Source organism: Elephas maximus, chromosome 25 (assembly GCF_024166365.1).
Source record: "Elephas maximus indicus isolate mEleMax1 chromosome 25, mEleMax1 primary haplotype, whole genome shotgun sequence".
Classification (NCBI taxonomy): Eukaryota; Metazoa; Chordata; class Mammalia; order Proboscidea; family Elephantidae; genus Elephas; species Elephas maximus.
The window spans coordinates 2,712,865-2,726,559 of record NC_064843.1 but is presented as its reverse complement, the minus strand read 5'-3'; positions in this window follow the sequence as shown (position 1 = coordinate 2,726,559).

Genomic DNA, 13,695 nt, shown 5'->3' with positions numbered 1-13,695 from the left:
GGAGCCGATTAGAGCCGAATCGAACAGATTTGAACTGAATGGGGATGAGTGGAGTGGAATGGAGCCGATTTGAGCCGAATCGCATCGAAATGCGTGGAAACGACTCAAGTAGAACAGATTAGAGTAGGGTAGGATAGAATAGAGAAGAATAGAATTGAACACAGTAGAACAGAAGAGAAAGAATACAATAGAATGGGGTAGAAAAAAGTAGAGGAGAGTAGAGTAAACAGAGTCGAATAGAGTCAAATCGAGCCGAATGGAGACGAAACAAGACAAATCACGTCGAATCCCATCGAATCAATTACAGTAAATTAGAGTACAGTAGAGTAGAATAGTGTAGAATGGAGTAGAATGGGGTGCGATGAAATCGAATGCAGTCGAAGAGAGTAGAAAAGATCCAAATAGAGCTAAATAGTGCCGAAGAGGGCCGAATCGAGCGGAATTGAGCCAAATCAAGCCAAACTGAGCCGAATCCAGTGAATCGAGCCTAATGGAGCCGAATGAAGCTGAATCGACACTATTCGATCCAAATGGACAGGAATCTAAACGATATGACCCGAATTGGGTCAAAATTCATCATATGGAATTGAATAGATTAGAGTAGGGGAGGTTCGGGTATGGTAGGGTTGGGTAGAATAGAGTAGAGTAGAATAGAATAAAACAGAATAGAACAGAACAGAACAATACAGAAAGAATACAGAAAAGAGTAGACTAGAGTACAGTAGAGGGGAATAGAGTGAGAATAGAGCCAAATCGAGCCGAATCGCGTCGAAATGGGTCGAATCGTATCCAATCAAACGGATGAGAATAGATTAGAGTTGGGTAGCATAAGGTACGGTAGAATAGAGTAGAATAGAACAGGATAGAAACCATACTACAGAATACATCAGCTAAGAGTAGACTAGAGTACAAACGAGTAGACTAGAGTACAATAGAGTCGAATAGAGTCGAATAGAACTGAATAGTGCCGAATGCAGACAAGAGGAGAGGAACCGCGTTGAATGGATTAGAGTTAGAGTAGGGTAGGTAGAGCAGAATAGAGTAGTGTAGAATGGTGTGGAATGAATAGAATGGAGTGAAATCGAGATGAATAGAGTAGAAAAGAGTCAAATAGAGCAGAATAGGGCCAATAAGGCCGATTCGAGCAGAATCGAAGCGATTCAATCCAAAACGAGCCAAATGGAGCCTAATTGAGCCGAAGAGAGCCAAATCGATCCGAATCACGTTAACTTCGTAAAATCGAATCAAAACGTATAGATTAGAGAAGGGGAGGGGAGGGTAGAATAGACTAGAGTAGAATAGAAGAGATTAGAGCAGAATATAAAGAATGGAATAGATTGGAAAAGAGTAGAGTCGAATAGACCGAATAGAGACGGATAGAGCTGAATGGAGGTGAATACAGCTGAAAAGAGTCGTATAGTGCCGAAAAGCACCTAATTGAGCCGAATCAAGCAGAATCACACCGACTGTAGCTGAATAGAGTCGTAGCCCATCGAATCCCATCGAATCACATCACTTTGGGTCAAATCGGGTCGAATCGCGTCAAATTACGTCGAATGTCATCGAATCACGCCGAATCGCTTCGTATCACATCGATTAACTTCGAATTACATCGAATCTCATAGAATCCTGCTGAATCACGTCGAGTCGCATGGAATCTCTTCAAATGTCTTCGAATCCCATTGAATCCCTTCAGAGCTCGTCCAATTCCGTCGAATCCCATCAAATCACGTCGAACTGAATTGAATAGATTAAAGTAGGGTAGTTCTGGGTGGGGTGCAGTAGGGTAGGGTAGGGTAGAATAGAACAGAGTACAAGAGAATAGGAGAGAATGGTGTGGAATGGAATAGAATGGAGTTGAAAGGAGTCGAATAGAGACGGATAGAGATGAATAGAGTAGAAAACAGTGGAATAGAGCAGGATAGGGCCGAATAGGACCAAAGAAGGCCTAATCGAGCAGAATCGACACAATCTGAGCCAAATCGAGATGAATGGAGCGAAATCGAGCTGAATGGAGCCGATTCGAACCGAATTGAGCTGATTCAAGCCTAATCACTTCGAATCGCGTGGAAATGTGTCAAATAAAATCGAATCGAACAGATTAGAGAAGGGGAGGGGAGGGGAGCGGAGGGTAGAATAGAATAGAACAGTACTGAAGAGAAAGAATAGAATATAGTACAGTAGAGTAGAGCAAAGAAAAGTAGAGAAGAGTAGAGTAGAATTGAGTCGAATAGAGACAAATAGTGCAGTATTTAGCTGAATAGAGCCAATTCGAGCCGAATCGAGCCAAATGGAAACAAAACAAGATGAATCGTGTCGAATTGCTTCGAACCGCGTCCAATCGAATCCGTTAGAATAGATTAGAGGAGGGTAGGGTAGGGTAGAAAAGAATAGAGTAGAATAGTGTAGAAAGGAGTAGAATGGAGCCAAATGGGGTTGACTAGAGACAGAGTAGAAAACAGTCGAATCGAGCTGAGTAGGGCCGAATAAGGCTGCACTGAGTTAAATCGAGTTGAAACGAGCAGAATCAAGCTGAATGGAGCTGATGGTGCCGAATGGAGCCGATTCAAGCACGATCGCGTCCAATTGCATCGAAATGCTTCGAATCGAATCAAATCGAATAGATTAGAAGAGAATAGGGTACGGTACGGTGTTTTAGGATGGGGTAGATGAAGGTAGACTATGGTACAGTAGACAAGAAAAGGCTAGAGTAGTAGCTTAGACTAATAAGCTGGACTAGTGAGCTAGACTAGGGGCGTAGATCAGTAGCCTAGACAACTAGCCTTGGACAGTACCCTTGCCTTGATAAGTACCCTGAGTTTGTACCCTAAACTAGTACCCTTGCCTTAACTAGTAGCCTTATCTAGTAGCCTTACCTTAACTAGTACCCCGGCCTTAACTAGTACCCCTAACTAGTAGCCTTGCCTTAAGTAGTGGTCTTAAATACGACCCTTGTCTCAAACAGTACCCTCAACAAGTACCAGTGCCTTAACAAGTACCCTTAACTATTACCCTGGCATTAACTAGTACCATTAACTAATAAACCTTAGCTTAACTAGTACCCTTAACGAGTACCCTGGCATGAACTAGTAGCCTGAAATAGTACCCTTGCCCTAACTAGTACCCTTAATTACTACCCTTATTGAGTACTCCTAAGTAGTAGGGTACGGTACGGTCGGGTACCGTACGGTAGGGTAGCATACGGTGGAACAGAGAAAATAGAATAGAACAGCATAGGTCAGGGTAGGTTAGTTTAGTGTAGGGTATGGTAGAGTAGCATGGGATGGAATAGGGAAAATAGAAAAAGAGAATAGGATACAACAGAATAGAATAGATTAGGATAGGGTACGGTGGGGTAGGGTTCTGTAGAATAGGATAGTGTAGAATGGAATAGAATGGTGTGGAATGGAGTCGAATGGAGTCGAATAGAGATGAATAGAGCAGAAAAGAGTGGAATAGAGCTGAATAGCGCCGAACAGAGCCCCATACGGCCAAATCCAGCCGAATCAAGCCAAATCGAGTCGAATCAACCAGATTCGAGCTGAATGTAGCCGAATGGAGCTGAAACAAGCCAGATAGAGACAAAAAAATGAACCGGGCCAAACTGAGCCAAATCACAACTAATCTCATCCTATTGCATCCCATTTCATTGAGTCCCATGAAATCCAACCAAAACCCATCGAATCTCATGGAATCTCACCGAATAACATTGAACTGTGTCAAATAGAGCAGAATGGTATGGAATTGAATGGAATCCAATTAAATTGAATAGATTAGAGTAGTGTAGGTTAGGCTGGGATTCGGTAGGTTAGGGCAGAGTAGAATAGAATAGAGGAGAACACAAAGAGTAGAATGGAGTAGAGTTGAGCAGAGTAGAATAGTCAGAGTCGAGCAGTGCCGACTATAGATGAATAGATCCAATTCAAGCTGAATCGAGTCAAATGGAGAGGAAATGAGACAAATCGTAATGAATCAAATTGATTAAAATCGATAAGAGTAGGGTAGGGTAGAAGAGAATAGAATAGTGCAGAATGCAGTAGAATGGAGTCGAATCGTGTGGAACGGAGTCGAATGGAGCCAAATAGAGACGATTAAAGTAGAAAAGAGCTGAATAGAGCCAAAAAGGGCTGAATAAGGTTGAATCGAGCCTAACTATGCTGAATTGAGCCGAATCGACCCGATTCAAGTCCAATAGAGCTAAATGGAGCCGATTCAAGCCTAATCACATGGAATCGCGACGAAATGCATTGAAGTGAATTGAATAGATTAGAGTAGAGGGGGGTAGGGTAGGAGAGGTTTAGAAGAGAAGAGAAGAGAACACAACAGAAAGAATAGAATAGAATTAAGTAGAGTAGAAGAGAGTGAAATAGAGTTGAATAGAGGTGAATAGAGCCGAAAAGAGCCGAACAGAGCTGAATACACCCGAATCGACCAAATTCGAGGGGAATCAAGATGAAACATGTCGAATCGCTTTGAAATGTGTTGAATCGAATCAAATAGATTAGTGTAGGGCAGGTAAGGTTAGGGTAGGGTAGACTACGACAGAACTGAAAGAAAACAGTAGAGTAGAGAAAAGTAGGGTAGAGTAGACTAGAGACAAATAGAGTCGAATACTGCTGAACAGAGCCAAATAGAGCGGAAAAGAGCCGAGTAGAACCGACCTGAATCTAATGGAGGAAAAGGAGCTGAATCGAACCGATACGACCTAAATCAGGTCGAATCTCTTTCAAGTGTGTCACATAGAATCGAACAGATTACAGTAGGGTAAGGTAGGGTAGGGTAGGGTAGAATAGAATGCAGTAGAAAAGAACAGAAGAGAACTGAAAGAATAGAATAGGGTCGAGTAGTGTAGAGTATAGAAGAGTAGAGTAGAATAGAGTTCCATATTAACGAATAGAGCCAGAAAGAGCCGAAACGATAGAAATCAAGACGAATCGTGCCGAATCCCGCGGAATCGTGCCGTATCGCTTCGAATCCCGTCGGATTGCATTGAATCCCATCGATTGAAGTCAAATCCAATCCAATCGATTAGAATAGACTACTACTCTAAAAAACACATTTTTGTTTAGAGTCACATAAAGTACAAGACAATAGAATAGAGTATGATGGAGTAGAATGCTGTAGAATGGAGTCGAATGGAGTCGAAAAGAGATAATAGAGTTGAGTAGAGTCTAATAGAGGAGAATAGAGCTGAATAGAGCCTATTAGAGCCGAATAGAACTTACTAGAGCCAAATGGAGCCGATTAGAGCCGAATCGAACAGATTTGAACTGAATGGGGATGAGTGGAGTGGAATGGAGCCGATTTGAGCCGAATCGCATCGAAATGCGTGGAAACGACTCAAGTAGAACAGATTAGAGTAGGGTAGGATAGAATAGAGAAGAATAGAATTGAACACAGTAGAACAGAAGAGAAAGAATACAATAGAATGGGGTAGAAAAAAGTAGAGGAGAGTAGAGTAAACAGAGTCGAATAGAGTCAAATCGAGCCGAATGGAGACGAAACAAGACAAATCACGTCGAATCCCATCGAATCAATTACAGTAAATTAGAGTACAGTAGAGTAGAATAGTGTAGAATGGAGTAGAATGGGGTGCGATGAAATCGAATGCAGTCGAAGAGAGTAGAAAAGATCCAAATAGAGCTAAATAGTGCCGAAGAGGGCCGAATCGAGCGGAATTGAGCCAAATCAAGCCAAACTGAGCCGAATCCAGTGAATCGAGCCTAATGGAGCCGAATGAAGCTGAATCGACACTATTCGATCCAAATGGACAGGAATCTAAACGATATGACCCGAATTGGGTCAAAATTCATCATATGGAATTGAATAGATTAGAGTAGGGGAGGTTCGGGTATGGTAGGGTTGGGTAGAATAGAGTAGAGTAGAATAGAATAAAACAGAATAGAACAGAACAGAACAATACAGAAAGAATACAGAAAAGAGTAGACTAGAGTACAGTAGAGGGGAATAGAGTGAGAATAGAGCCAAATCGAGCCGAATCGCGTCGAAATGGGTCGAATCGTATCCAATCAAACGGATGAGAATAGATTAGAGTTGGGTAGCATAAGGTACGGTAGAATAGAGTAGAATAGAACAGGATAGAAACCATACTACAGAATACATCAGCTAAGAGTAGACTAGAGTACAAACGAGTAGACTAGAGTACAATAGAGTCGAATAGAGTCGAATAGAACTGAATAGTGCCGAATGCAGACAAGAGGAGAGGAACCGCGTTGAATGGATTAGAGTTAGAGTAGGGTAGGTAGAGCAGAATAGAGTAGTGTAGAATGGTGTGGAATGAATAGAATGGAGTGAAATCGAGATGAATAGAGTAGAAAAGAGTCAAATAGAGCAGAATAGGGCCAATAAGGCCGATTCGAGCAGAATCGAAGCGATTCAATCCAAAACGAGCCAAATGGAGCCTAATTGAGCCGAAGAGAGCCAAATCGATCCGAATCACGTTAACTTCGTAAAATCGAATCAAAACGTATAGATTAGAGAAGGGGAGGGGAGGGTAGAATAGACTAGAGTAGAATAGAAGAGATTAGAGCAGAATATAAAGAATGGAATAGATTGGAAAAGAGTAGAGTCGAATAGACCGAATAGAGACGGATAGAGCTGAATGGAGGTGAATACAGCTGAAAAGAGTCGTATAGTGCCGAAAAGCACCTAATTGAGCCGAATCAAGCAGAATCACACCGACTGTAGCTGAATAGAGTCGTAGCCCATCGAATCCCATCGAATCACATCACTTTGGGTCAAATCGGGTCGAATCGCGTCAAATTACGTCGAATGTCATCGAATCACGCCGAATCGCTTCGTATCACATCGATTAACTTCGAATTACATCGAATCTCATAGAATCCTGCTGAATCACGTCGAGTCGCATGGAATCTCTTCAAATGTCTTCGAATCCCATTGAATCCCTTCAGAGCTCGTCCAATTCCGTCGAATCCCATCAAATCACGTCGAACTGAATTGAATAGATTAAAGTAGGGTAGTTCTGGGTGGGGTGCAGTAGGGTAGGGTAGGGTAGAATAGAACAGAGTACAAGAGAATAGGAGAGAATGGTGTGGAATGGAATAGAATGGAGTTGAAAGGAGTCGAATAGAGACGGATAGAGATGAATAGAGTAGAAAACAGTGGAATAGAGCAGGATAGGGCCGAATAGGACCAAAGAAGGCCTAATCGAGCAGAATCGACACAATCTGAGCCAAATCGAGATGAATGGAGCGAAATCGAGCTGAATGGAGCCGATTCGAACCGAATTGAGCTGATTCAAGCCTAATCACTTCGAATCGCGTGGAAATGTGTCAAATAAAATCGAATCGAACAGATTAGAGAAGGGGAGGGGAGGGGAGCGGAGGGTAGAATAGAATAGAACAGTACTGAAGAGAAAGAATAGAATATAGTACAGTAGAGTAGAGCAAAGAAAAGTAGAGAAGAGTAGAGTAGAATTGAGTCGAATAGAGACAAATAGTGCAGTATTTAGCTGAATAGAGCCAATTCGAGCCGAATCGAGCCAAATGGAAACAAAACAAGATGAATCGTGTCGAATTGCTTCGAACCGCGTCCAATCGAATCCGTTAGAATAGATTAGAGGAGGGTAGGGTAGGGTAGAAAAGAATAGAGTAGAATAGTGTAGAAAGGAGTAGAATGGAGCCAAATGGGGTTGACTAGAGACAGAGTAGAAAACAGTCGAATCGAGCTGAGTAGGGCCGAATAAGGCTGCACTGAGTTAAATCGAGTTGAAACGAGCAGAATCAAGCTGAATGGAGCTGATGGTGCCGAATGGAGCCGATTCAAGCACGATCGCGTCCAATTGCATCGAAATGCTTTGAATCGAATCAAATCGAATAGATTAGAAGAGAATAGGGTACGGTACGGTATTTTAGGATGGGGTAGATGAAGGTAGACTATGGTACAGTAGACAAGAAAAGGCTAGAGTAGTAGCTTAGACTAATAAGCTGGACTAGTGAGCTAGACTAGGGGCGTAGATCAGTAGCCTAGACAACTAGCCTTGGACAGTACCCTTGCCTTGATAAGTACCCTGAGTTTGTACCCTAAACTAGTACCCTTGCCTTAACTAGTAGCCTTATCTAGTAGCCTTACCTTAACTAGTACCCCGGCCTTAACTAGTACCCCTAACTAGTAGCCTTGCCTTAAGTAGTGGTCTTAAATACGACCCTTGTCTCAAACAGTACCCTCAACAAGTACCAGTGCCTTAACAAGTACCCTTAACTATTACCCTGGCATTAACTAGTACCATTAACTAATAAACCTTAGCTTAACTAGTACCCTTAACGAGTACCCTGGCATGAACTAGTAGCCTGAAATAGTACCCTTGCCCTAACTAGTACCCTTAATTACTACCCTTATTGAGTACTCCTAAGTAGTAGGGTACGGTACGGTCGGGTACCGTACGGTAGGGTAGCATACGGTGGAACAGAGAAAATAGAATAGAACAGCATAGGTCAGGGTAGGTTAGTTTAGTGTAGGGTATGGTAGAGTAGCATGGGATGGAATAGGGAAAATAGAAAAAGAGAATAGGATACAACAGAATAGAATAGATTAGGATAGGGTACGGTGGGGTAGGGTTCTGTAGAATAGGATAGTGTAGAATGGAATAGAATGGTGTGGAATGGAGTCGAATGGAGTCGAATAGAGATGAATAGAGCAGAAAAGAGTGGAATAGAGCTGAATAGCGCCGAACAGAGCCCCATACGGCCAAATCCAGCCGAATCAAGCCAAATCGAGCCGAATCGAGTCGAATCAACCAGATTCGAGCTGAATGTAGCCGAATGGAGCTGAAACAAGCCAGATAGAGACAAAAAAATGAACCGGGCCAAACTGAGCCAAATCACAACTAATCTCATCCTATTGCATCCCATTTCATTGAGTCCCATGAAATCCAACCAAAACCCATCGAATCTCATGGAATCTCACCGAATAACATTGAACTGTGTCAAATAGAGCAGAATGGTATGGAATTGAATGGAATCCAATTAAATTGAATAGATTAGAGTAGTGTAGGTTAGGCTGGGATTCGGTAGGTTAGGGCAGAGTAGAATAGAATAGAGGAGAACACAAAGAGTAGAATGGAGTAGAGTTGAGCAGAGTAGAATAGTCAGAGTCGAGCAGTGCCGACTATAGATGAATAGATCCAATTCAAGCTGAATCGAGTCAAATGGAGAGGAAATGAGACAAATCGTAATGAATCAAATTGATTAAAATCGATAAGAGTAGGGTAGGGTAGAAGAGAATAGAATAGTGCAGAATGCAGTAGAATGGAGTCGAATCGTGTGGAACGGAGTCGAATGGAGCCAAATAGAGACGATTAAAGTAGAAAAGAGCTGAATAGAGCCAAAAAGGGCTGAATAAGGTTGAATCGAGCCTAACTATGCTGAATTGAGCCGAATCGACCCGATTCAAGTCCAATAGAGCTAAATGGAGCCGATTCAAGCCTAATCACATGGAATCGCGACGAAATGCATTGAAGTGAATTGAATAGATTAGAGTAGAGGGGGGTAGGGTAGGAGAGGTTTAGAAGAGAAGAGAAGAGAACACAACAGAAAGAATAGAATAGAATTAAGTAGAGTAGAAGAGAGTGAAATAGAGTTGAATAGAGGTGAATAGAGCCGAAAAGAGCCGAACAGAGCTGAATACACCCGAATCGACCAAATTCGAGGGGAATCAAGATGAAACATGTCGAATCGCTTTGAAATGTGTTGAATCGAATCAAATAGATTAGTGTAGGGCAGGTAAGGTTAGGGTAGGGTAGACTACGACAGAACTGAAAGAAAACAGTAGAGTAGAGAAAAGTAGGGTAGAGTAGACTAGAGACAAATAGAGTCGAATACTGCTGAACAGAGCCAAATAGAGCGGAAAAGAGCCGAGTAGAACCGACTTGAATCTAATGGAGGAAAAGGAGCTGAATCGAACCGATACGACCTAAATCAGGTCGAATCTCTTTCAAGTGTGTCACATAGAATCGAACAGATTACAGTAGGGTAAGGTAGGGTAGGGTAGGGTAGAATAGAATGCAGTAGAAAAGAACAGAAGAGAACTGAAAGAATAGAATAGGGTCGAGTAGTGTAGAGTATAGAAGAGTAGAGTAGAATAGAGTTCCATATTAACGAATAGAGCCAGAAAGAGCCGAAACGATAGAAATCAAGACGAATCGTGCCGAATCCCGCGGAATCGTGCCGTATCGCTTCGAATCCCGTCGGATTGCATTGAATCCCATCGATTGAAGTCAAATCCAATCCAATCGATTAGAATAGACTACTACTCTAAAAAACACATTTTTGTTTAGAGTCACATAAAGTACAAGACAATAGAATAGAGTATGATGGAGTAGAATGCTGTAGAATGGAGTCGAATGGAGTCGAAAAGAGATAATAGAGTTGAGTAGAGTCTAATAGAGGAGAATAGAGCTGAATAGAGCCTATTAGAGCCGAATAGAACTTACTAGAGCCAAATGGAGCCGATTAGAGCCGAATCGATCAGATTTGAACTGAATGGGGATGAGTGGAGTGGAATGGAGCCGATTTGAGCCGAATCGCATCGAAATGCGTGGAAACGACTCAAGTAGAACAGATTAGAGTAGGGTAGGATAGAATAGAGAAGAATAGAATTGAACACAGTAGAACAGAAGAGAAAGAATACAATAGAATGGGGTAGAAAAAAGTAGAGGAGAGTAGAGTAAACAGAGTCGAATAGAGTCAAATCGAGCCGAATGGAGACGAAACAAGACAAATCACGTCGAATCCCATCGAATCAATTACAGTAAATTAGAGTACAGTAGAGTAGAATAGTGTAGAATGGAGTAGAATGGGGTGCGATGAAATCGAATGCAGTCGAAGAGAGTAGAAAAGATCCAAATAGAGCTAAATAGTGCCGAAGAGGGCCGAATCGAGCGGAATTGAGCCAAATCAAGCCAAACTGAGCCGAATCCAGTGAATCGAGCCTAATGGAGCCGAATGAAGCTGAATCGACACTATTCGATCCAAATGGACACGAATCTAAACGATATGACCCGAATTGGGTCAAAATTCATCATATGGAATTGAATAGATTAGAGTAGGGGAGGTTCGGGTATGGTAGGGTTGGGTAGAATAGAGTAGAGTAGAATAGAATAAAACAGAATAGAACAGAACAGAACAATACAGAAAGAATACAGAAAAGAGTAGACTAGAGTACAGTAGAGGGGAATAGAGTGAGAATAGAGCCAAATCGAGCCGAATCGCGTCGAAATGGGTCGAATCGTATCCAATCAAACGGATGAGAATAGATTAGAGTTGGGTAGAATAAGGTACGGTAGAATAGAGTAGAATAGAACAGGATAGAAACCATACTACAGAATACATCAGCTAAGAGTAGACTAGAGTACAAACGAGTAGACTAGAGTACAATAGAGTCGAATAGAGTCGAATAGAACTGAATAGTGCCGAATGCAGACAAGAGGAGAGGAACCGCGTTGAATGGATTAGAGTTAGAGTAGGGTAGGTAGAGCAGAATAGAGTAGTGTAGAATGGTGTGGAATGAATAGAATGGAGTGAAATCGAGATGAATAGAGTAGAAAAGAGTCAAATAGAGCAGAATAGGGCCAATAAGGCCGATTCGAGCAGAATCGAAGCGATTCAATCCAAAACGAGCCAAATGGAGCCTAATTGAGCCGAAGAGAGCCAAATCGATCCGAATCACGTTAACTTCGTAAAATCGAATCAAAACGTATAGATTAGAGAAGGGGAGGGGAGGGTAGAATAGACTAGAGTAGAATAGAAGAGATTAGAGCAGAATATAAAGAATGGAATAGATTGGAAAAGAGTAGAGTCGAATAGACCGAATAGAGACGGATAGAGCTGAATGGAGGTGAATACAGCTGAAAAGAGTCGTATAGTGCCGAAAAGCACCTAATTGAGCCGAATCAAGCAGAATCACACCGACTGTAGCTGAATAGAGTCGTAGCCCATCGAATCCCATCGAATCACATCACTTTGGGTCAAATCGGGTCGAATCGCGTCAAATTACGTCGAATGTCATCGAATCACGCCGAATCGCTTCGTATCACATCGATTAACTTCGAATTACATCGAATCTCATAGAATCCTGCTGAATCACGTCGAGTCGCATGGAATCTCTTCAAATGTCTTCGAATCCCATTGAATCCCTTCAGAGCTCGTCCAATTCCGTCGAATCCCATCAAATCACGTCGAACTGAATTGAATAGATTAAAGTAGGGTAGTTCTGGGTGGGGTGCAGTAGGGTAGGGTAGGGTAGAATAGAACAGAGTACAAGAGAATAGGAGAGAATGGTGTGGAATGGAATAGAATGGAGTTGAAAGGAGTCGAATAGAGACGGATAGAGATGAATAGAGTAGAAAACAGTGGAATAGAGCAGGATAGGGCCGAATAGGACCAAAGAAGGCCTAATCGAGCAGAATCGACACAATCTGAGCCAAATCGAGATGAATGGAGCGAAATCGAGCTGAATGGAGCCGATTCGAACCGAATTGAGCTGATTCAAGCCTAATCACTTCGAATCGCGTGGAAATGTGTCAAATAAAATCGAATCGAACAGATTAGAGAAGGGGAGGGGAGGGGAGCGGAGGGTAGAATAGAATAGAACAGTACTGAAGAGAAAGAATAGAATATAGTACAGTAGAGTAGAGCAAAGAAAAGTAGAGAAGAGTAGAGTAGAATTGAGTCGAATAGAGACAAATAGTGCAGCATATAGCTGAATAGAGCCAATTCGAGCCGAATCGAGCCAAATGGAAACAAAACAAGATGAATCGTGTCGAATTGCTTCGAACCGCGTCCAATCGAATCCGTTAGAATAGATTAGAGGAGGGTAGGGTAGGGTAGAAAAGAATAGAGTAGAATAGTGTAGAAAGGAGTAGAATGGAGCCAAATGGGGTTGACTAGAGACAGAGTAGAAAACAGTCGAATCGAGCTGAGTAGGGCCGAATAAGGCTGCACTGAGTTAAATCGAGTTGAAACGAGCAGAATCAAGCTGAATGGAGCTGATGGTGCCGAATGGAGCCGATTCAAGCACGATCGCGTCCAATTGCATCGAAATGCTTCGAATCGAATCAAATCGAATAGATTAGAAGAGAATAGGGTACGGTACGGTATTTTAGGATGGGGTAGATGAAGGTAGACTATGGTACAGTAGACAAGAAAAGGCTAGAGTAGTAGCTTAGACTAATAAGCTGGACTAGTGAGCTAGACTAGGGGCGTAGATCAGTAGCCTAGACAACTAGCCTTGGACAGTACCCTTGCCTTGACAAGTACCCTGAGTTTGTTCCCTAAACTAGTACCCTTGCCTTAACTAGTAGCCTTATCTAGTAGCCTTACCTTAACTAGTACCCTGGCCTTAACTAGTACCCCTAACTAGTAGCCTTGCCTTAAGTAGTGGTCTTAAATACGACCCTTGTCTCAAACAGTACCCTCAACAAGTACCAGTGCCTTAACAAGTACCCTTAACTATTACCCTGGCATTAACTAGTACCATTAACTAATAAACCTTAGCTTAACTAGTACCCTTAACGAGTACCCTGGCATGAACTAGTAGCCTGAAATAGTACCCTTGCCCTAACTAGTACCCTTAATTGCTACCCTTATTGAGTACTCCTAAGTAGTAGGGTACGGTACGGTCGGGTACCGTAGGGTAGGGTAGCATACGGTGGAACAT